General features: G+C 32.3%; 1 long non-coding RNA gene across 1 annotated transcript; it reads right to left on the bottom strand.

Moving 5' to 3' along the window:
* Positions 1 to 7,233: 7,233 nt before the first annotated feature.
* LOC127557998 (uncharacterized) lies at positions 7,234 to 25,323 on the bottom strand. The gene is made up of 3 exons (XR_007952688.1): positions 25,181 to 25,323; positions 8,455 to 8,494; positions 7,234 to 7,349 (listed from the first exon to the last, which is right to left on the bottom strand). It is a non-coding gene; the product is annotated as an uncharacterized LOC127557998 (long non-coding RNA).
* Positions 25,324 to 25,830: the final 507 nt, after the last annotated feature.

Here is a 25,830-nt window from a genome sequence, read left to right as displayed (position 1 = left end):
CCAAATCTAAAGTACTTACTATCTCTCTTTTGACTTCCACTTTTTAGGTCTCCTTCTTTCCTCTGGAACCAAGCAGAAGAATTCTAGCCTCTGTTCTCTTATGAGTTGTGTGTGATATTTTTCTTAGCTATTGCAGTCTATCTCATGGTCTGAAGTGCTACTGATATAGAAATAAGGCTAAGTGATGGAAGAAATGCTGGTATAGGATTAAATCTATTCATCACTTATTAAATATTGGAACTTCCAGTTGAAATTTTTATTTGGAGAGATTTTCTTCCTATATAGAACACTGGTATTAAGTATAATGCATTATAATCTTTCTGCTTACAAGTTAAATTTTAATAGCTTCCTTTGAAGCATGATTACTATAACCTCTTGGTTTGTATGTTAAAAATCCAAAAGTTCCCCCCCACACACAATTTTTGTGACTATTGTGAAAAGTCTTACAGTGCCAGCTTGAGCCTCCCACTTCAAAATAACAGTAGCTTCTTTAAGGTCATACTCAGCATAATTATTAGAATTTGTACTGGGCAAACTGCCCACCCTGATAACAACTACTTCTCGAGGTTATAGCATATATGCCAAGGTCAATTTGCCCAAAAGACTAATCCTGAATTCATACAACAAAGAACTCAAACACTAGCATTTCAGACCTTTCAAACTCCCTATGCTCCAAAGCCAAATCAAAAAAAAAAAAAAAGAGAGAGAGACTTAAGTGACAATTATATATATATTTATAAAGAAACAATAGTTCAGCTTCAGATTATACTGGTACCAAAATATGGAAGCTCTTCTGTATGGAGACATGAAGACTTATCAAAAGTCCAAGAAAAATATCAGAGAAACCCCCCTCCAGAATCCTCTATATCGTTGGTACTCAGAAGCTTATACAGATATACACATTAGGTAGTTGTCTTGGATTTCACCTTTTAATGATGAAATGGTAATGTAATGTTTTAGAGAGCAATGGTTCCAAAGGTTGAATAATGGGCAGCAGATATTGCCTAGCTCTTGAAAGTAGCCTCTCAAATGTAAGATGTAAAAAATGCTTGAAGAAAATATTCTATCTCTCCCTCACCTTCCAGGTCTTTTCTTTTTAAAAATATCTCTAGGTCTTTCTACTAACTCCCATATACATGATTTCAAGTCCCTTCAGCATCCTGTTCACCTACTGTGGACAAGACAAAGCTTATCAATGTCTCTTCTAGAATGTGGTTCTCAAAACTGGACATATTTGTCACCCTTATTTTAGACATTCTTTTTCTATTAAAACACCTTTTTTCTTGGATTTCTTGATACACTGCTGAGTCAAAATATACCAGTAGCTAACTAAAATCCTTAGTTGTTTTTCACACAAATTGCTTTCTAATCATCCTACCAATACATCACTTTCATAAAACAAATTATAGAGCATCTTCATTTTATTGAATTGAAGATTTTTATTTTCAAAACATATACAAGGATAATTTTTTCAACATTAAACCTTGAAAAACCTTGTGTTCCAATTTTCCCCCTTTCTTTCCACTTCCTTCCCTAGATGACGTGTAATCCAATGTTAAACATGGTTAAAATATATATATATGTTAAATCCAATGTATAGGTATACAAATTTATACAATTATCTTGCTAGGCAAGAAAAATCAGATCAAAAAGGAAAAAAAAAGGAAAAAAAAACAAAATACAAGCAAGCAACAACAAAAAGAGTGGGAAAATGCTATGTTGTGATCCACCCTCAGTTCCCACAGTCCTCCCTCTGGGTGTAGATGGTTCCCTTCATCACAAGACCATTGGAACAGGCCTGAATCAACTCATTGTTGAAAAGAGCCACGTCCATCAGAATTGATCATCATATAATCTTGTTGCCATATATAATGATCTCCTGGTTCTGCTCATTTTACTTAGCATCAGTTCATGTAAGTCTTTCCAAGCCTCACTGAAATCATCCTGATCGTTTCTTATAGAACAATAATATTCCATAACATTCATGCACCATAACCTATTCAGCCATTCTCTCACTGATGAGCATCCATTTAGTTTCCAGTTTCTAGCCACCACAAAAAGGGCTGCCACAAACATTTTTGCACATGTGGGTCCCTTTCCCTCCTTTAAGATCTCTTTGGGATACAAGTGCAGTAGAAATACTGCTGGGTAAAAGAGCATGCACAGTTTGATAACTTTTTGAGCAAAGTTCCAAATTTCTCTCCAGAATGGTTGGATGCATTCACAGTTCCACCAATAATGTATCCTAGTGTTCCAGTTTTCCCACATCCCCTCCAACATTCATCATTATCTTTTCCTGTCATCTTAGCCAATCTAAGAGATGTGTAGTAATTTGTTTTAATTTGCATTTCTCTGATCAATAGTGATTTAGAGCACCTTCTCATATGACTAATAATAGTTTCAATTTCTTCCTGTGAAAAATTGTATGTTCGTATCCTTTGACCATTTATCAATTGGAAAATGCCTTGAATTCTTATAAATTTGAGTCCTTTCTCTACACATTTTAGAAATGAGGCCTTTATCAGAATCCTTGAATGTAAAAATGTTTTCTCAGTTTATTACTTCCCTTCTAATCTTGTCTGCATTGGTTCTGTTTATACAAAAACTTTTTAACTTAATATAATCAAAATTATCTTTTTTGGGATCAATAACGATGTCCAGTTCTTCTTTGGTCATAAATTCCTTCCTTCTCCACAGATCTGAGAGGTAAACTATCCTATGTTCTTCTAATTTGTTTATAATATTATTCTTTATGTCTAAATCACGAACCCATTTCGACCTTACCTTAAAGGTATGCAGTATTAGGTCCATGCCTAATTTCTGCCATACTAGTTTCCAATTTTCCCAACAGTTTTTTTCAAATAGTGAGTTCTTATTTCAAAAGCTGGGGTCTTTGGGTTTGTCAAACACTAGACTACTATACTAGAATACTATATATTAACTATTTTGTCCTGTGAACTTAACCTATTCCACTGATCAACTATTCTATTTCTTAACTAGTATCATATGGTTTTGATGACTGTTACTTTAAAATATAATTTTAGGTCTAGCACAGCTAAGTCATCTTCATTAGCATTTTTTCATTAATTCCTTTGGAATTCTTGATCTTTTGTTCTCCCAGATGAACTTTATTATTTTTTTTTCTAGATGTGGGAAAACTGGAACACTGATACATTGTTGGTGAATCCAATCATTCTGAAGAGCAATTTGGAACTATGCTCAAATATGCTCAAAATAATTTCTTGGAGTTTGGTTGTTATAGAACTAAATAAGTAAATTAATTTAGGTAGTATTGTCATTTTTATTATATTCACTCGACCTATCCATGAGCACTTGATATTTTTCCATTTGATTAGATCTGACTTTATTTGTGTGGAAAGGGTTTTATAGTTTTACTCATATAGTTTCTGACTTTGCTTTGTCAGATAGCCTTCCAAATATTTTATATTATCAACAGATAATTTAAATGGAATTTCTCTTTGTATCTCTTGCTGATGGACTTCGTTAGTAATATATAAAAATGCTAGTGATTTATGTGGATTTATTTTGTATCCTGCAACTCTGTTAAATCATGAATTGTTTCTAGTAGTTTTTTTAGTTGATTCTCTAAGATTCTCTAAGTATACCATCATATCATCTGCAAAGAGTGATAATTTGGTTTCCTCATTACCTACTCTAATTCCTTTAATCTCTTTTTCTTCTCTTATTGTCAAAGCTAACATTTCTAATACAATATTGAATAGTAATGATGGTAGTGGGCAGCCTTGTTTCACCCTTGATCTTATTGGGAATGGTTCTAGTTTGTCCTCATTACATATGATGCTTGCTGATGGGTTTAAATAGATGCTACTGATCATTTTAAGAAAAAATCCATTTAATCCTATGGTCTCTAGCATTTTTAATACAAATGGGTGTTAGATTTTATCAAATGCTTTTTCTGCATCTATTGAGATAATCATATGATTTTTGTTAGTTTAGTTATTGATATAGTCAATAATGTTAATAGTTTTCCTAATGTTGAACCAGCCCTGCATTCCTGGTACAAATCCTACTTGGTCATGGTGTATTATCCTGGGGATGACTTTCTGTGGAGCATCTTCTTAACAATTCCATAAAGAAGGTATTGAAGTTATAAAGATGTATATATTTTTTACAAATAATGTAAAATGTCTCTGAAGATGAACAGTGAACTAGGCCCAGAGGCTAAGAAGAGAAAATGATGCTGGATTGCATTCTGGATTGGGTATAGCACTTTTTAGCAATATCAAGCTGCTCCCTGCCATAAAATCCTTTCTTGTACCAATATTTTTCCCATAATGCTGTAAATATGCAAATTATGAATAAGATAATCTCAGTTACTCACTTTCTAGCCCCCATAACTCAACTGTGCTAACAGCCTTACTTCCAGGCTATGATAAGCTGTATTTCAGGTATGAATCCCATATGAACAAGTCCCAGTAATATTTACAAGACTCCATTTGCTTCCTTGTTTACAATACATTACATTGGCTTTCTTGAATACAATAAGATTTTTTCTGTCTGGTTCTTTAACACTCATTTTAATTCCAGGAGAGAGAAAAACTGATTCCTTTTTATATAAACCATACAAAAATGAAAAGAATTTAAACAAATTATGTAAAAATAATTTCTTTATGACAATCTTTCAGAAGTAGACTTGGTAAATGTTTTTCTGACTATGTAACAGGGAAGTACTGCTCATAAATAATTAGATGTTTCATTAATAAATAATATGATTTAGTTAAAAGAACACATTTTGAAGTGGCTTTTGTGAATCTACCCTAAAGCAGAAATCTTTTTCATTTATGTCTGTATATATGTGTATACATGCATATGTTCATATATAAATATATATACACATATATATATACATACATATATTCTTGTGTTTATATATGCATATATACATAGATATTTAGGTTCGTAAAATATGTACATATGTATGTATGAGCATTTAGATACGTATGTATGTACCTATACATATACATGCCCATTAGTAAAACAGTCAATTGGCTCAATAAAAAAGAATCTGATTGCCATCTAATGGCCTCAAATATTCTAAGCCTGAGTTATAAAGTATTGAGTCAGTTGCCTAGTTAAATATTAATTAAAGGTGATAGTAATTTGCCAGAAACCCTGGGAAAAACTAGCAGCAATTGTAGGAGAGAGAGAGAGAGAAGGAGAGAGAGAGAGAGAGAAAAAGAGAGAGAGAGTGTGTGTATGTGTGTGTGTGTGTGTGTGTGTGTGAAACATTTTTTCTGTCAAATTACTGTCACTTTGATGATTATTTAGTGATTATTCTTTAACAGAAACTTGAGAAAAGACTAATGACTTATCCAGGGTCACACAGCTATTAAGTACCAGAGGCCACATTTAAACTCAGTTTCCTTCTCCAAGTTCATATTGCATCCACTGGATAGAATACTGAATTAAGTGCCTAATTCATTACTTGTTTGCAATTATTTGCAATGCTAATTCCTTCCAAATCATAAAAGAAACAAAACTCTCATTAAATTTGTAAGTAGGTACATCTAGATTATGTAGTCTCAGTGTTCTCACCTACAAAATGGGCATATAAATAGTTATATTACCTAAATTTAAAATGTAATGGGAAAAGTTCTTTGAAAACCTCAAAGTTTTTTTTAGAAATTTTTCAGAAATAGTCTTTCATTTGATTGAAAAGTTAAAATATACATATTTTAAAATCTGAGCCAGACAGGTGAAGTGTCTGTCTCCAAATAACTGATTAGAAGAATAATATAAAAGGAACATTTATTTGCCTCACTGAACACTTAAAGTATGTCTTTCTTTCCCAAAATAAATTATGGCAACATTCAGAAACATTTGTGCATAACAATTATTTATCAAGACCTGATTTTAAATAGCCCTCTACATTTGAAATTATAATAACCCATACTAACAATGGAATTAATCACTAATTAAGAAGACAAAGATGTAAAATGTCAAATCTACATAATCAGCAAATAGAAGTGTCAAAAATAATGGCAACTAGCATTTTTTCAGAAATTACTTAGGAAAAAATATATTTAAAAATGATTCTTTAAGTGCTTTATGTCACTTGGATGCAATACATATAGCAGCTAATATTCTGTCAGCTTTGTCCCAGCACATTGTTATATAACTTCCTTCATATGGGCCTATCTCGTTTTTGTCTTTGTACCCCAAATGCCTAGGATAATGCATGGTACACAGTAAGAAGGAAGGAAACAAACACTAAGTACCTAACATGTGCTAGGCAATTTACAAGTTATCTCATTTAATCTCTCCAGCTATCAGGAAGGTTGGTATTATTATTATCATCATCATCCCCATTTTACAATTGACAAAATTGAGGTAGTCCAAAGTTAAATCATTTGACTAGAATCACACAGCTAGTAAGTTTCTGAAGCCAAATTTGAATCCAGATCTTCCTGACTCCAGGTATACCAACTAACTCCCTTAGTTGTCAATAAACATTGAATTTAATCATAGAATAATGTTTTTTCACATTATATACGCTATTATCACATTACTTAAATTACATAATTTAATAAATTAAAGTGCATAAAGCTGTGGTATTTTCTGGCTAGAAACCTACTCAGAGATATGTCTTTAACATGTACTGGTTCCACTGACCTGGGTAACATAGAGCTTGCTTTGGGAACTATCATGGGTATCAAACTCTCATTGACTAAGTGCACTTCTTGAATGAGTTACTAGGTAGTATTTTTTGCCTAAAACCATATGGAGATCTGTGATGACCGCATATTTAAAATCAGCCGGAGTCAGGAATTCAGGTTGGGGAAAATCTTCAGTCTTTACTCTTTGTAGAGGTGAAGAGGGATCGGAGGTGAAGGGGGATTGGAGGTGAAGGGGGATTGCTATAGCAATGTGAGCAGCTGCAACAAGAAGCCAGCCAGCAGTCTCTCCCGCCTCTTGCTCTGCCCCTCTGCCTCCACCCACCAAAATCGTCATTTCCTATAAACACATCAGGACTTGGACAAAGAGTGGGTGGGGGCCATTCTTTCTCCAAACATATATATTAATAGAGATTGGTCCAATTACTATTTAGCCTCACATGCTTGGGACCTCAGTGCATCAACTGGAGCTTCAGCCCATTACAGAGATCTTCCAAACCCACAGGACATTCTTCAGTGCACCAACTCACACTGAAAATTGAGAAGGAAGAGCACAGTATCTGTCTTACCTCTTTGTGTAGACTTCTTAAATTCAATAGCAGGGAGAATTCAGGGAGCAGGAAATGCACGTTTAGGTGGTCTCTTGGTTCTGTTCCTATTGATTCCTCTCCTACTCATCTTCTGGGCCTCTTCCTAGAGATGGTCAAAGAATCAAAATGTTTGTTAGGTCCACAAGGGCCTCCTTCATTTGAGTTTACAATTCATTTCCCATACAAATGTGAAACTCTCACTAATGAATCTTAACTATCCACATTTATGTTTCAATTCTGTTGCAAGATTATGGGCAAGTCATTTCTCCTCAGTGGAATCCTGTGTCTTCATCTGCAAATGAATGAGTTGGACTGGAGGTCCACTGAGGTCCTTTCTAGATACTATAATCTCTATTCACACTACCATCTCTAAGACCTATAATTTTATCATTTTCCAGAAGGACTTCATGAAGAAGCACAGAATTTCAAACTTGAAAGAGACCTCAAACACATAGCTGAACACAACTGAAAAAGAATCCATTCTTAGTCACATCCTTCCAGGGGTCCCTCAGCCTTTACTTAAAGACATCCAGTGAGATAACCTACCCTGAGATAACCTACCCTCTCACAAGGAAGCCATTTGCACTATTGGATACATCTAATTCATAGAAATTTTCTCTTGGCATCAAGCCTAAATTTGTCTTTTTGCAGTTTCTACCTATCTTCCTTATTCTTAGATATGTATGTATGTACATACATACATAGATGCCCATTAGTAAAACAGTCAGTTGGCTCAATAAAAAAGAATCTGATTGACATCTAATAACCTCAAATATTCTAAGACTGAGTTATAAAGTATTAAGTCAGTTGCCTAGTTCAATATTATATTTTTGGAGACAATCAGGACAAATTTAATCCCTCTTTCATATAATAGATAATCAAATACGTGTTTTCCTCTTTGAACTGTTTCTTTTTGTATTTTAAGAATTTCATTTGTGAGAGCCTCCCATGGAAATTTCATTCATGGTATCCTATCTATCCTTTATCTCTCTCCTTTAAATATGATCTCCCAAAATCTAGAGTACAAGGTAGACTATATCTAACTTTCATTTCCTCTATTATTCATTTTAAGTGTAGTAGTGACTTCTTCCCAAGGTTCCCATCATTTCCACCATCACAACCAGTTTCTCCTTATTGATGAAAATTGAATCAAAATAGAAGTTCCTTTTATTAGTTTATTTTTTCAAAGAAAAAATTGTCATAATTACCATTGTTAGTCAGTTGGTCATCTATTCGGTTGATGCAAGACTGAGGAGGGGTAGAAAAGGGAGGGAAAAAAGGGTGAGAGACTAATATTTAATAATTAGATGTCACATCCATTATTACTATTATAACAACCTCTGTTCTAGGTTTACATTTCTTTTCTCTGCCAAGTGATCTATATTGTACTCCCTTGACAATATGGCTTTTGTTTCTCCCCCAGTTAATCTTCATCCAAGTGTTTTCCACTATATTTCCCTTCTCAGTATTTCTTTATATGATTGTTTTTCTAATATAAAATTGTCCAACTCCTCCTCTTTCCCTTTAATATATCACTTTTACTTAATATTTTTAAATAAAGCATATTATCCCAAAGCCATATTTGAATCATATATTTCATCCTACCAAATCTGATTTTCATGAGGTCAAATTTGCCATAGACTAGACTTTGAGGAATGAATTGGTCATAAAAGAAAAGAGAAAGGAGAAGGATCTTTCAGGTGAAGAAACAGAGTAAGAAAAAAAAAAAAACACTAAAGGCAAAACAAGTACACAAAAAGAAAAAACAATAGGTCCTGTTGTTGAGGGGACAATTACTAAAGCAATCCATTATTAGTTTGAGGGCTGTATGGATGGGGAAAGAGAAAGAGGCTGGAAAGGAAGATTGGGCTAACTGTAGAAAAATTTAACATCAGCCCAAGGGGAATAAACTTCATTCTATGAACAAGGTAGAACAACTGAAGATTCTTGATCATCCTATTTATACAAAAATATTTATATCAGCTCTTTTTGTCAAGACAAAAAACTGGACATTGAAGGGATGTCCATTCATTGGTGAGTAGCTAAAGAAATTATGGTATATGATTGTGGTGGAACACTATTATACTGTAAAAATGACAAGTAGGATAGTATCAGGAAAATTGAGAAGATATATATGAACTCATGAAAAACAAAATGAATAAAACTAGAACAAATCTGATCAAGACAACAATCCAAGACGAAACCAAAAGATCCATGATAATAAATGCTATCTACCTTCAGAGATTGAACTAAATGCTGAGTGCAAATTGAAGCATACTTTTTTATTTTCTTTATTTTTATTGTTTTATTTAGTTTGTGCTTTTCTTTTACAAGATAGCTAAAATGGAAATGTGTTTGACATGACCTCACATGTATAATCAAAATGAAAATGCTTGCCTTAATTAAGGAATTGGATAAGGTGTGGGGGAAAATATTTAGAATTTTTAAAAATTTAAGGTTGCTTAAAAGTATTTTACATGGAATTGGGAAATAGTTAAAAATAAATAAAAATAACAAAAGAAAAGAAGATTCTTGATTAGGAGAATGTCATAATAAAATTATATTCTTTTAAAAAATTATCTAGTAGTAACATGCAGGATGGATTTAGAGGTAGAGAAGTGAACTGTTAACTAGAAAACTAATCAGAAGATTAATATTCTAGTCCATGAGCAGCGTGCCAAAGATCTAAATTAGGGTTTTGAAAAAGAAAAGAAAAAGAAGAAATGTAAGAGACATTGTGAGTGAAGAATTGACAAGACTTGATAATTGATTGTAAATGAGGGATTAATCAAAGAAAACTCCTGTCAGGAAGTAAGGCAATATACAACAAAGATAGCCATGACTTCCTGCATCAGCAAGATACAACAAAGAAAACCTCACCATGAAGCGAAGAAGCTACAAACTTCTGCATTAGCAGGTTACCTCAAAGGAAAGCAAGGGTCCTTCATTATTAGCCTGGTGACAGCTGCTGGTGATTATACATCTTTTAACAAAAACTCACATTGTATATAAGACATCACTGAATGCTGGAGATTATTGTAGTCAGCCTGTCTAATTCTGTTGAGGCTAAGAAAGCATGACTCTGGTGCTACTTAAAAAAAGTGATTTGAAACCAAGAATAGGACTCAGCTTTATAGATGCTATAAAGGGTGATGGTGGGACCAGTCCTTATGCTGAGCCTTTATGTGAATTATATGAATTCCTTTCTATTCTTTTCATAAGGTTACATTGCTAGTGCAATGGGAAAACAGTTTCATCTAAGTGTACTCCAAAGGGAATAGAATTTTTTGTGAACTCCTACTTAATCTGGTCTCTCTGTGAATCACAGGAATGAGCTGAGAGACTAAATTAGTTATAATCATACTGGGAACTTCAATTTATATTAGATTGACCTAAGAATAGGCTTCAGGGCATATATATGAATAATCTCAACCGAGCAATTTTCTCCCCCACAGTACAATACTGGCTAAGTAGTTCCACCTGACATAATTATCAACCTAACATGGAGAAAGGCAGCATAATTAATCTCCGGGGAATCATATGAATTTTCTTAAATTTGAAGGAGCAAATAGATAAAGGAGATATAGAATCTGAATTCTCAAGGCATTCTCTAGTAGGACAAGACTGTTCAAATAACCATCATTCACTCTTTGTTCTCTCACTTTGCTTGAACTCTACATTGTGGAGACCCATACGATATTAGTGGAAACCAAAATCCAGGAAAAAGTGAGCAACTAGAGATAGGGGAAATTAGAGTAAGTTCTTAAGTTTTAGGAAGTAAATGTTTTTGTTGCTAAAAAATTTTGTGAAGTAGAAAAAATTGGTTTTGGACCAGCAGTTTACTCACCAGTTGTTGGGAAAAGAGATGGAGAAAAGACCAACAAGTTATTCAGTGAAAAGAAAATATATAAGATAGTAGCTCGAGAGGTTCATTTTCATCTAAATACACATTCCAAACAATGCTCTAAATTGAATAATTTAAGAAAGTAGCACCACGGATATTTCAATGATCTGTGTGATTCTGGCAGTTTGAGGTACTCCCTCTACCATTATAAATTTCTACCCTTCTATGCCTTAAAAATAGTCCCAGAGAGTTGCTTTGCTAAAAAGTTTATCTCCTGTGGGCAATATTTTCACCTATTGTTAGCAAAACCAAAACATTTTTGTTGATTTTTCTTAGAGGAACCTATTGGGTGTACATATAAGTGGAAGAATGCAGTGAAGAGGAAAAATTGAAAACAGTATAAAGTAAGCAAATACTTGAAAAAAATAGGTGACTAAAGAAAATAGAATATTTAGCTTTAGAAAGAAAAAAATATTTTTTTTTCTAAGACTGAAGGAAAAAATGAAAGAATAGTGCAAAGACAAAAATGCTGAGAGGTAAAGAGAATGGAAATGGAGATGTTTTCTCATTATTTACACTAAGGCCTTCAGGATCAGATGCTACATATTAGAAAGGATATTGATAAAAGGAAGTATGTTCAAGGGAGAGAAAGTAGGATGATGAGATGACTCAAAACTATGGCATATGGAAACAGATAAAGGAACTGAGGCACTTTTAACCTGACAAAGAGAAACTGCATGGAAGGTTTGAAAATTATCTTCAAATAATTTAAGAGGGGATACTGGCTATTGTCTTTTGTTCTCAAAAAAGGATCAAAATGACATCTCTATGTTGGGGTTAAGGTACAATGTATCCAACTGTGGCTAATCGGACCAATAGGAGATCAGAAAGCAGTACCACAGTGGAGATATCTTTAAATTTGTAAATCTTACATTTCTTTTGAGCTATTGTAATTCTCCTTTACTCATAGAAAACAATGCATTCTTTGATGCAGATATGATAGATAGTCTCGTGCCAGTATCTCCCATATCTCACAATTGATTTCAAAGTTTTTAGGAGAGACTGAAAGTGTCCTTGTATCACTTCCTCTGACCTCCATTTGAGCATTTGCCTTGTGTGAGTTTGCAAGTAAAATAGTTTTTTAGGCAAAAGGGCATTAGAATCAGTCCAGAGGAGTTGCACTCTTTGCAGTAGAATTTGAATGCTTGGCCATTTAATGCAAGAAAGGGATTTCAATGTCCAATATTTTATCCTGTCAGGTGATCTTCAGACTCTTCTTAAGGCATTCAAATGGAAGCAGTTCAATTTCTGGCAAGTTTTACCAGCATACAATAATGAAGTCAACACAACTATTCTTTAAACCTTCAGTTCAGTAGACAGTCTCTAATACCTCTTCTCCCACATTTTTTCTTCGGGGTTCCCAAACACTGAGCTAGCTCTGGCAATTCGTGTATCAACTTCATCGTCTATGTATAAACCCTGAAAAGTCTACTGCCAAGGAACATTAACTTATCTACAGCTTTCAAATTTTCCATTTGCCAAAACTGTTGGTTCCACATATGGATAGTGTGATCCTGGCTGGTGGAGATCCTCTATTTTCTTGGTGTTAATTGTTAGGCGAAAATTAGCACAAGCAGCACAGAACTGATCCATACTTTGCAGCACCTCAGTCTCAGAAGTTTCACTGAGTGCATAGGAATGAGTCGTACACAATGTGAGTCACAGTAATGAACTGAGAGACTAAATCAATTAAAATCATACTGAGAACTTCAATTTATGTTAGATTGACCCAAGACAGGCCTTGGGGTAAGTATATGAAAAGTTTCAGCTGAGCAATTTTCTTCCCAACTTCGTATAATACTGGCAAACTTGCTGTACCTGGGGGGATTCACAGATCATTAGATCAAGCAAGCAAGCAAGCAACAATTATTAAGCACCTAATATGTACCAGTTTTTGAAGCCACAGGTAAGTGTTAAAGGATAGGTAGACACCAAACATGAATGAGCAGCCCTGAAAGGGGCTCAGCACCTTCACACCAAAGGTGCTAGTTCTCCATGAACACTCCAAGAAGCTACAGCATGTCCAATAGCCACAACCTGAAAAAACTATCTCAGTGGAAGAACTAAACTAGATTGAAGGTAAGCAGCAAGCCTCAAATCCATCAAAGAGGTAAGAGAGATGTCTCTCCCAAGCATGTGAAGACTGCTCCCAGTAGAACTGGTGAATGAGAATTTTTGTTCCAACAACGGTGGAAGTGGCTGAAGCAGACAATGTGGAGTAGTTAGAGATTGGTCAGATATCAAAGACCCAAGGTCATAAGGTACATCCTGAGTTATTACAAGACATCTTGACTTTTGTCTTGCCATTGCACTTTGATAACCAAGGAAGAGGATGAGTCTAATGACTTTGTGCACCTCTGCCTCACTTAAATCCAATTCACATACAAATCAAGACATCACCTTGTGATGTCCTTAATCCCTTATAGAATAAAGGACAAATAGTAACACCAACAGCCACAAGAAACAAATTTATACCAGGCATGGTGCTAAGCACTGGATTGGATGACTTTAGAGTTCACCTTCATTTTTAAAAAAATTAATGGAAACGAGAAGGTTTTTGCAATCAACAATAGACAATATTATTATTTTACAACTGAATGAAATGTGTGGAAAATATAAAGATCCCATCATGCTGTTTAATGATTATGAAAAAATACTTAATTTGGTAGAGCAAAATATCTCTTTAAAAATTATTTTGCAATAAAGTATCTATTCTATAACCTTTCAAGATTTCTTGAGAGATTTAATTAACAGAAATAACCTTATCCAACCATCTGATTATAAATAAAATAGTGAAATGTGCATATGCCACTGTGATAGAGGAGAACCAGAATAAAGTCCAAGAAGTTAATTTACTTATTCAGAACCATACTAATAAATACTATCAAAGAATTATTTTATAGTTCTAGGGGAAAAAATAACAATATTCATCTGGCAGAACAAAAAGTCAAGAAAATCAATGAAAAAAATGTGAAGGAAAGTGGCCTAGCACTTCTAGCTTTCAAACTCTAGGATAAAGTGTTAATCCTCAAAATACCAAAGAAATACAGTAGTGGATCAGGGGATAAAATAAGGAACAGAAGGCAAATAACCATAGTAATCTAGTGTTTGATAAATTCTAAAATCTAAGCTTTTGGGACACAAACTCTTTTTTTGATAAAAATTTCTGGAACGAACAGAAAACAGTTTGACAGAAACTAAACATAGACCTAGATCTCACATCATACACCAAGATAAGATTGAAATGGATAATTGATTTATATACAAAGGGAATTTCATAAGTAAATTAGGGAGCATGGAAAAATATCTGTCAAATCCATGGATAATGGAAAAGTGTATGACCAAACAAGAGATAGATCTCAGGAAGCAAAATAGATAATTCTGATTTCATAAAATTAAAAAACTTTTGTACACACACACACACACTCAAACTAAGGTAGCCAAAATTGGAAGGAAAACAGAAAACTGGGGGAGATACATAAATGATGTGAGCAGAATCAGAACATTGTACACAATAGCAAGATTATGTACTAATCAGCTCTGATCTTTTGTGAATTTTTCAGCAATGAAGTGATTCAATGTAATTCTAGCAAACTTGTGATGGAAAAGTGCTACCCACATTCAGAGAGAGAACAGTAGAAACTGGATGTGACTCAAAGCATAGTATTTTCATCATTTCTGTTTTTGTTGTTTGTTTGTTTGTTTTTAGTTTGTATACAAATATTTATAGCTACACTTTTCATGGTGGCAAAGAATTGAAAATTGAGGGGGTGTCCATCAATTGGATTTTGGCTGAACAAATTGTGACATATGATTGTGATGGAATACTATTATGTTATAAGAAATGATGAACAAGATAATTTCAGAAAAACCTGGGAGGGCTTATATAAACTTATGCAAAGTTAAGTGAGCAGAACCAAGAGAACATTGTACATAGTAATTGCAATAGTGTAAGGATTATTAACTGTGAATTCTGATCAAGATAATGATTCAAGACTATTCCAAAACATCTGTAATGAAAAATGCTATTCACCTTCATAGAAAGAACTGATGAATTCAGAATGTAGATTGAAGCTTACTTTTAAAATTTTTATTTTTTTATTTTATCTGTTTTCTTTTATAACATGTCTAATAAAGAAATATGTTTTGTATGACCACATATATGGGATGTCTAAGTATTTGTATCAAGCAAACATCAAAAAGAGAGGAGTTGGAGGGAGGGAGACAATCTGGAACTCAAAATTTGTTTAAATTATTGTTAAAAATTATTTTACATTTAACTGGGAAATATTTAATGAGATAAATAAAATATATTTTTAAAAAAGAAAATTCAAGGTAAAGAGAAATCATCTGGGATAGAAAGGGTGGTGGAAAGGGAAAGTGAACTGTTCATGTGGAAAGGGTTCATTGACAACAGATTGACAGTCAAAATGTTCCACTGGTATCCTCAAGATCTCAGTATAAAGAGAAGAAGGCCTCTAGCATGTTGGGTGTACACTATATTGAAATAATAGGGCACAAACAAGGATGGTACCAGACATAGATGGATTTTTATCTACATTGTTGGAGAGAATTTTCTTGTTAACTAGCTCACAAACCCATTCGGTTGTCTCCCACTCTAGAAGAGGTAAGGCACAGAGAATAGGGAAATAAAGAATCAAAAATTAGGAGACTGAAAACAATGAACACTATCAATGGGAAGAGTACACTACTAGGGATTAAGTCAGAGATAAGTAAAAGATTTAATGAGTTACAGTGAGGGATATAGCTAAACCACTACACAGAAACACAGTGAAAAAAGGGAATATCACTTTCATCACATGAAATTCAATTTCATTTTTAGCAGTCAGAAGATGATTATTATTAAATGCTCCTGAAAAGTTCATTAATTCAGTTCAGATAAGCCCCTATATGTTTTGCCACAATTTACACAAAATTTAACTCTGTCTCTGCTTACCATGTTTCTGAATAGGCCAGGAATAACATACGGATAGGAAATTCATTACTTTCTCCTCTGGTTGTAATAGGAGTACAAAAATAAAATAAAATAAAATAAAACCCTTAGAGAAGGCATCCAGATATTTCTAGACTTAAAAGTAAATAAATATATTATTTATTTTTGATGATTATGAAAAAATACTTTTGTATATATATAAATTTTATAGGAAAAATTTAGGTCAATTTTTAATTTACTCACATTAATTCACCCTTCCCTAATAATTATCACAACTGGCATTTATCTGGGGCTTGGGACCATGTTCCACAACAACAAATGGTCTAGGAATCTTTAATGACCATAAGTGTTCCAGATGCCAGTTTGGTTTTTCTGGGCCTCTTCTCAAAAGCTATTCTGGTGCCATCTATCTACATATCCCTAGTAGTGTTCTGCATTGAACAGTCCTTTTAAGATAAGCTACAGATATTCAATTTTAATTGGGAGAAAGAAAAAAAAAACAGCAGTGATAAAGACTGGTATCAGTCTTAGGGGTGGAAATATTGAAATTAAAAGACTGGTGCTCATGCTACACCATGAACTTGCACAATTTACTTGATCTCTGATACTCAAACTTCTCAGCTGTTAAATAATAAAGCATTTATTGAATGCCTAGTATAAAACAGATTTTTTACTCAATATTTGGGATACAAAACCAAAAATGAAATAGTTTCTGCCCTCAAGGAGCTGGCATCCTATTGGGGGAAAAAATATACATCTTAATTAGGGGGCAAGAATGGGAATAAGCAATATTTATACTACCCAACTCACAGTATTATTGTGAGGAAAATCCTGTTTCTACCTTCAGCTAATGCAATGAATTATTAACTGTGAATTCTGATCAAGATAATGATTAAAGACTATTCCAAAACATCTATAATGAAAAATGCTAGTCACCTTCATAGAAAGAACTAATGAATTCAGAATGTAGATTGAAGCTTACTTTTAAAATTTTTTAATGTTTTAATGTCTTAACAAAGATGACATATATCAATCTTCCATATATCTAGCTTCAGATATTTACTGGCTATGTGATCCTGGGCAAAATACTTTTTTTAATAATAGTTTTTTGTTTTCAAAATAAATGAAAAGTTAGTTTTCAACATTCAAAACCTTGTAAAATATTGTGTTCCAAATTTTTCTCCCTTTCTTCCTCTGACATCCTCTCTCCTAGATAGCAAGTAACCCAATATAGGTTAAATATGTGCAATTCTTCTAAACTTATTTTCATATTTATCATGCTGCACAAGAAAAATCAAATCAAAAAGAAAAAATGAGAAAAAAAAAACAACCAAACAACAACAAAAAAGATGAAAATACTACGTTGTGATGCACATTCAAACACCATATTCCTTTTTCTGGATGCAGATGACTGGATCAAAGGGTATGCACAGTTTAATAGCCCATAGTTCCAAATTGCTCTCCAGAATCGTTGGATCAATTTACAACTCAACTAACAATATATTAGTGTCCGAGTTTTTCCACATTATCTTTTCCTGTCATCTTAGCCAATCTAAGAGGTATGTAGGGGTATTTCAGAGTTGCCTGAATTTGAATTTTTCTAATCAATAGTGATTTAGAGCATTTTTTCCATAGGACTAGAAATGGCTTTTATTTCTTCATCTTAAAATTATCTATTCCTATTTTGACCATTTATCAATTGGATAATGGCTAGTATTCTTATAAATTTGAGTCAATTCTCTATATATTTTAAAATTGAGGCCTTTATCAGAAACCTGGGATGTAAAAACTTTTTTTTCCCAGTTTTCTGCTTCCTTTCTAATCTTGTCAGCATTGGTTTTGTTTATACAAAATGTTTTTAATTTAATATAATAAAAATTATCCATTTTGCATTTTATAATGCTCTCTAGTTCTACTCTGGCCATAAATTCCTTCTTTCTCCACCGATTTGAGAAATAGACTATCCTTTGTTCTACAAATTTGCTTATAGTATCACTCTTTATGTCTAAATCATGAACCTATTTCAACCTTATTTTAGTATAGAGTGTTAGGTGTTAATCAATGCCTAGTTCTTGTCATATTATTTTCCCATAATTTTTGTCAAATAGTGAGCTCTTATCCAGAAGCTGGAATCTTTGGATTTATCAAACACTAGATTATTATAGTCATTGGTTGTGAGCCTAACTTATTCCACTGATCCACTACTCTGTTTATTAATCACTACCAAATGTTTTTGATGACCACTTGATATTCCAGCTGTTTAGATCCAATTTTATTTGTATGGAAAGTGTTTTGTAATTGTGTTCTTATAATTCTTGACTTTGCTTTGATACATACACTCCCTAATATTTTATATTAACTACAGTTATTTTAAATGGAATTTCTCTTTGTATCTCTTGCTGCTGAACAACAGCATTTTAGAATGTGCATTTTTAAATGTTAATTTCCCTACAAGAAATCCATAAAGTGAATAGTAAGTGCAGGCTCTTGATTTTAATTTAAGGGAATTACTAAGCATGGTCAAGAATAATACACTCACTTTTTCTTGAAGTCTGATATTGGGGCAAGAGTCCTGACTCTGATATTTAATAATTGTGTTCAGAAAATCATAGACTTATATTTGGGAGAAATTTTAGAGGACATCCAGTTCAACTTCCTAATTTTACAATTGAAGAAACCCTTTATGACCCCACTGGGGATTTTCTTATAAATTGTCTCTTAATAACAGGAAATATTATTGTTACTATTATGCATCCAGATTTTTGATCCTGTATTAGGACAAGATGACATTTACAGAATTTTTTACAGATTATTTTTGAAGGAGAATAATTAAGCAACAAAGATAACTTTTTGATCATTTAGATGATATATCCATAAATCGTACTGAAGGATACTGTCTTGGGATGACAAAGTTTTAAATTATTTTTACATTGTCAAATGATAATTCATAAATAAAGGAAAAAGTTATACATTTAGAAGTAATGTGTAAAAGGAATTTTCCAGGCTTAAAAGTCTTTTCATCATATAAAAGAGACCAATGGAACAAATTTCAGGAAATAATGCCCAAATTGAATATTTTTAAATTTCATATGTCACATTAAGAAGTAATATAGAGTAGACTCTACAGTTTGATTGGCTTGTCTTGGTTCTAATACACACACCTACAAATACACGTTCACACACACACACACACACACACACACACACTAAGGTATCATATAGATATAAATATACTACAACCCCCAAAAATACTTTGATTATAGGCATATTTTTGACTATGGCATGTATATCTTTGATGTTGGTAGCCCAAGAAACAAAAAAAAAAAAAAATACAAAACATCACTCAGAGTTCTCACTTTTTAAGTGACATTGGCACAAAGGAGGAAAAGGGGATGGAGAATGCTATGAATCCCACAATTTCATTTAGACTTCAGAGGCCATTAATTCACACATAATTGTTAACTTAATTGTTAGTACACTAAAAGCAAGATTCAAACCAGAGTACAAATGGAAGAGGAAATTTTTAGAGACAGCAAAATTATTTAAGTAATCCTGTTTGCAAAAGAAATTAGAATTTTGGCATCAAATACTGCAATATTATATAGCCATCCAAATGAGATTTAGAGACTTTGGCCTTATTTTCCACAAGAAAAATGAAGAGAATAAAAAGTATTCATTGTCTGGATTGATATGCAATTAATTGGACCTTTTGTAATAGTGGTCCATCAATACCTATATTTTGGACAAATGTTTCAAACAGATAATGAATTGGGCCCAGGATTGAAGAGGAAAATGCGCTAGATTGCCATTGGGAAATTATAGAGTACTTTTTATGACCCCAGGCTTCTCTTTGAAAAAAAAAAAAAAAAAAGCTATAATCTCATTATTTATTTTTATTTTTTATTTTTCTTTATTAATTCCTTTTGTTTTTATAGCAATTATTTCAGGATATAATACTCTTCCAACTGAGCCATCCCATGAAGCAATCATCACAATGACTCTGCTTGATAATATATTCAACATTTCACATTCATATTCCCACATTTCCCCATCGAAAGGAAGGGGATGCTCATAGTTTCTTATTTGGGGCATTGCAATTACTCAGCATTGAGCTTTAATCTACTGGATTGGGTTTAGTTTTTTTTTTTTTTAATTTGATTACTGTAGTTCATGTATATTATCGTCCTGATTCTACATAATTTACTCATAAGCAATTGATATGTCTTCCCATGTTTCTATGAATCCCTCAGTTATCATTTTAAGGCAAAATCATATTCTACTGCATTTACATGTCACAATTTTTCAGCCATTTTACAGATGATATAATAAATCTATACCCCAAAGAAATTAAAGAAAAAGGAAAAAGACCCACATGTACAAAAAATTGTTTGAACATGTAGAATTACCTTGTTTCTAGTTTTTTGCTAAAACAGAAATTGCTGCTATAAATATTTTGACATATAAAAGGAAAGGATCATTTTTTTTTCTCTTAAAATTCAATTTTATTTTATTTTCAGTTCCAAATTTTTCCTGCTCTTCCATCTTCTCCTCCTTGGCCATTAAAAAGCAAAGAAAAACAAAATCCATTACAAATATATATATTTATGCAAAATAAATTCCCATATTTTCTACTTTTCAAAAGAAAGGAAAAGAAGAAACCATACTACCACTATACTCTGAGTCCATTAGATCTGAAATGGACTGCAATTTTCATAATGAAATTATGGTTGATCATTGTGTTAATCAGTTACCAAGTGTTTTAATTGATTATCTTTACAATTTTGCTATTACTGTATAAATTTTTCTGCTTCTGCTTATTTCACTTTGCATCACTTCACATAAGTCTTCTCAGCTTTTTTCTGGAACCATCCCTTTTCATCATTTTTTATAATACAACAGCATTCTGTTGCCATTCTTTTACCATAACTTGTTACCATAACATTCTGTTTCCAATGCTTTGCTACCATAGAAAAAGATGTTGTATTTGTTGGGGGGGAGGGGGTTAATCTCTTTAGGGTATAGATCTTTTTTATTTCCAAAAGTAATTAATTTTATGTGCAATATTCTGTCTAAAACATAGAAAGAAGCAGGCATTTATAAGGAGAATTTTAAAAGTTGGTATTCAATCAAAAAGTACTTATTCCTTCCTCTCACACTTTATAAACCAAATAGAGAAGTAGTTTATCATAATACATGAGTTTTTCCCTCAGATAATCAAAAATGGTGTTCTGATATCATAAATCTATAATAAAATTGAATTGCAAATCTTCTAACTATAAATGGCCCCTTTTTCATTGCATATGATCCATGGGGAACATGTGTGGAAATTTTTTACCCTCAGCTAATGCAAAGCAACAACTGATATGTAACTTATAGTCTCAAAGTTGTCCAACACACTGAGAGATTTGTGTCATGTCCATAATTACTTATAATAGTGTTAAAGGCAGAACTTGAATCCATGTCCTGATTCCAAGACCAAACATGTCTATATTCATTTAAAAAACTATTAATTGACTGGTCATTGTCCAAATAGAATAAATGTAGGTATGTTTAGAGATATGTATGTATAACATATATGTATTTCATATATGACAATATATCACCTAACATTGGCCATAAATATAGTAAACAAATACCAGCAAACTGAAGTCTTTCATTACACTGGTAGACTTGCTCAATTCTTCCTTTTTTATATTTTATTTTTTCCCAATTACATGTAAAAAATAATTTTAATCTTTATTTTTTTTTACAATTTTGAGTTCCAAATTTTCTCCCCCACTTCCCATCTCACCCAGCTCACTAAGAAGGCAAGCAATTTCATAAAGATTATATATATAGATATATATACAGTCATAATAAATATATTTCCACGTTGTGACAAAAATAAAGAAAATTTTAAAATTATATGTTTTAAACTGCATTCAGATTCAGAGATAGATAGCATTTTTCATCATAGGTCTTTCAAAATTGTACTGGATCTTTAAATCATTCACAATTAATCATTATATAGTATTGCGGTTACTATGTACTACCTTCTCCTGGTTCTCCTGGTTCATTTTACTTTGCTTCAGTTCAAATAACTCTTTCCAGGTTTTTCTGAAAGCAGCCTGCTCACCATTTCTTTTTTTTTTTTCATTATTTCTTATAACATAATAATATTCCATCAAAACCATATGCCACAATTTGTTTAGTCATTCCTCGATTGATAAGTGTCCTCTCAACTTCTAATTCTTTGATAGCACAAAGTTGCTATATAGTTTCAATAATCTTGTGATGAAGAGAGCCATCTACACCCAGAGAGAGAACTATGGGAACTGAACATAGATCACAACATAATATTCTCATTCTTTTTGATGTTGTTCACTTGCATTTTGTTTATTTATTCATTTTCTTTCCTTTTTGATATGATTTTTCTTGTGCAATGAGAGAATTGTATAAATATGTTTATACATATTGGATTTAACATATATTTTAACATGTATAATATATATTGGACTGCTTGCCATCTAGGGGACAGGGTCCAGGAAAGGAAGGGAAAATCTAAAACACAAGGCTATGCAAGGATCAATGTTGAAAAATTATCTGTTCATATGTTTTAAAAATAAAAAGCTTTAAAAGAAAAAGTTGCTATAAATATTTTTTAATATATAGGTCTTTTTCCTTTTCTCCCTTAATCTCTTCAGAATACAGACTTAATAATAGTATTTCTGAATCAAAAGGCATGCACAGTTTTACAGCCTTTTGGAAATAATTTCAAATTAATCTCTAGAATGATTGGATCAGTTCTCAAATGTACCGTTTTTTCCACAACCCCTCCAACATTTATTTTTTTTCTTTTCTGTCATATCAACCAATCTGATAGGTAGGAATTGATACTTGAGAACTGTTTGAATTTGCATTTCTCTAATCAATAGTGTTGGAATATTTTTCATATAATTATAGATAGCTTTGATTTTATCTGAAAACTGCCTATTCATAATGAATTGGAGAATGGCCAATATTAATATTGACTCACCTCTCTAAATAGTTGACAAAGAGGCCTTTATCAAAGAAACTTGCTGTAAAAAGGTTTTCCCAGCTTTCTGCTTTCCTTCTAATCTTGCTTTTATTTGTGCAAAAACTTTTTAATTTAATGTAATTAAAATTATGCATTCTACATCCTGTAATGCTATATCTTGTTTGATAATAAATTTATCCCTTAACTATAGATCTGACAACTAAACTATTCTACACTTCCCTTATTTGTTGATGGTATTACCTTTTACATATAAATCATGTACCCATTTTGACTTTATCATGATATACAGTAGGTGTTTCTGTTGTCTGTTCCTCATTTCTACCAAACTATTCTCCAGTTTTCCCAACAGTTTTTGTCAAATAGTGAGATCCCAAAAGTCTGGATCTTTATATTTATCAAACAAAAGAGTACTATGGTAGCTTTCTACTGTTTATTGTATACCTAATTTATTCTACCAATATATCACTCTATTTCTTAGCTAGTATCAGATTGTTTTGATGATTACTGCTTTGTAATACAGTTTGAGAACCAATACAGCTAGGCACTTTTCTTCACCATTTAAAAAAAAAATTACTTTTTAATTGTTGACCTTTTGTTCTTCCAAATGAATTTTTTTAATTATTCTTCCTTGTTCAATAAAATAACTTTTTGGTTATTTGGTTGATATGGCTACTAAATAATATGTTGATTTAGATAAAATTGTCATTTTTATTATACTGGCTCAGCCTACCCATGAGCAATTAATATTTGTCCAATTTTTCAGTTATGAATTTATGTAAAAAATGTTTTGTGATTGTTCTCATATAGTTTAGATTTATCTTGGCAGGTAGATTCCCAAGTATTTTCTGCTATCTACAATTACCTTAAATGGAATTTCTCTTTCTATCTTTTGCTGCTGGACTTTGCTAATAAAATATAGAAATTATTTTTTATGTTTTTAATATCGTATGACTTTGCTATAACTGTTAATTATTTCATATAGGTTTTTTAGTTATTTTTCTAGGATTTCTAGGATCCCACCAAGTATACCATCATATCATCTGCAAAGAATGATTGGTTTTTTTCTCATCACCTATTCTGATTTCTTTGAATTCTTTTTCTTCTTTTATTGCTATTGTTAACATTTTTAGTACAATATTGGATGGTAGCAATGATAATGGGCATATTTGCTTCACCCCAGGTCATAATGGGAAGGCTTCTACCTTATCCCTGTTACAGTTAATATTTGCTCTTAATTTTAGATAAATACTACTTACCATTTTAAGGAAAGCTCCATTTATTCCCATACTTTCTCTAGTTGTTAATAGGAATGAGTGATGTATTTTGTCAAAATCTTTTTCTTCATCTTGAAATAATTGTATGATTTTTGTTAGTTCTATTGATCTGGTCAATTATGCTGATACTTTCCTAGCACTGAATTAATCCTGAATTCCTGGCATAAATCCCAACTACTCATAATGCATGCATGGCCTTTGTAATGAATTTCTCACTTCTAAAGTTTCACTAAAAATCTTGATAAAAACATAAACAAGTGATCTTTCACTCTTTCTGAAATTTTTCTCACTGAAAAGGATTCAGAAGAATGGTAGTAGTGCAAAATTATCTTGTATATAAACAACAGGAAAAAAATGCCTCCTTGGAATAAATTTCCCATTGAAAACTAATTTGAAATAAGAAAATGAAAGTGGCAGACAAAACTTTTCCAGAGAGGAAAAAACACCATTTCAGAACTTTGAATTTGACTAGGCTACATAAATTATATATTTATTCTTAAGAAGAAAATTTTATCAAATCTAATAATAATATAAAAATAATTGAAATTTGAAACATGGAAACTAAAGCAATGCTTAGAAATACATATCAGTTGAAACCATAACAAGGTTAACAAGTTGTTCCACATCATAACGACCATAAAAATCAAAAAGTACAAAAATCTTTTAAACTGTCAAAGATAATTTCAAAAATTAAAAAGTTGGAATAATGAAATGTGATTGTGAATCACAGTGTGTTTTCCAAGAGACAGATGCAAAAGCTCACAAGAGCAATGGGAAAATGTACCTCTCTTTAAATACCAAGCTCAAACTGGCAAAGTAATCAGAACTAATCATCTGTATTTTCCTTTCTCATTCTCACATTGAATTGCCATAGATATTACATTTGAGAGTTCCGTCCTTTAAGGTGATGAATCTTAAAGTCTGATAAAATTCTGAAAAGAAAAAAAGAAAATCTCATTTAGAATTGGCATCATTATTCATAATTTCCCATGATTTAAAGCAAATTATATTATCATATTAAGGCCAAATAATTATGATGAAATCACCCACAAAAAAAAAAATAGCTTTCAAACACCTTAAATCACTATAATTGTCAATTATCATTTTTTTAATTGTTGCCATTGAAGTAGCGATTGTCCTTAACCATAAGAGATTCTTTTTACAAAATCACCATTGGCTAACAAATCTGTAAGTGTTCATCACTTTTTTAATGTTAGAGAGAAAGTACAGTTCTTTGGAGACAGAAAATCTGGGTTTTATTCCCAAACCTGCTATTTCCTTGCCCTTTTGCCCTGATCCACTACAAAATTTCTGGGCCTTGCTTTCTTTGTCTGTAAAAGTGAGGAAAGATTAGGCCAAACATCCTCTCTGGTATCTTCACACTTAACAACTCCAGTCAGGGAAAGATTTATATAATTCCAATTAATGTTTGAT

Source organism: Antechinus flavipes, chromosome 3 (assembly GCF_016432865.1).
Source record: "Antechinus flavipes isolate AdamAnt ecotype Samford, QLD, Australia chromosome 3, AdamAnt_v2, whole genome shotgun sequence".
Lineage (NCBI taxonomy): Eukaryota > Metazoa > Chordata > Mammalia > Dasyuromorphia > Dasyuridae > Antechinus > Antechinus flavipes.
Note: the sequence above shows the minus strand (reverse complement) of the source record. Positions and strands in the feature narration are given on the sequence as shown.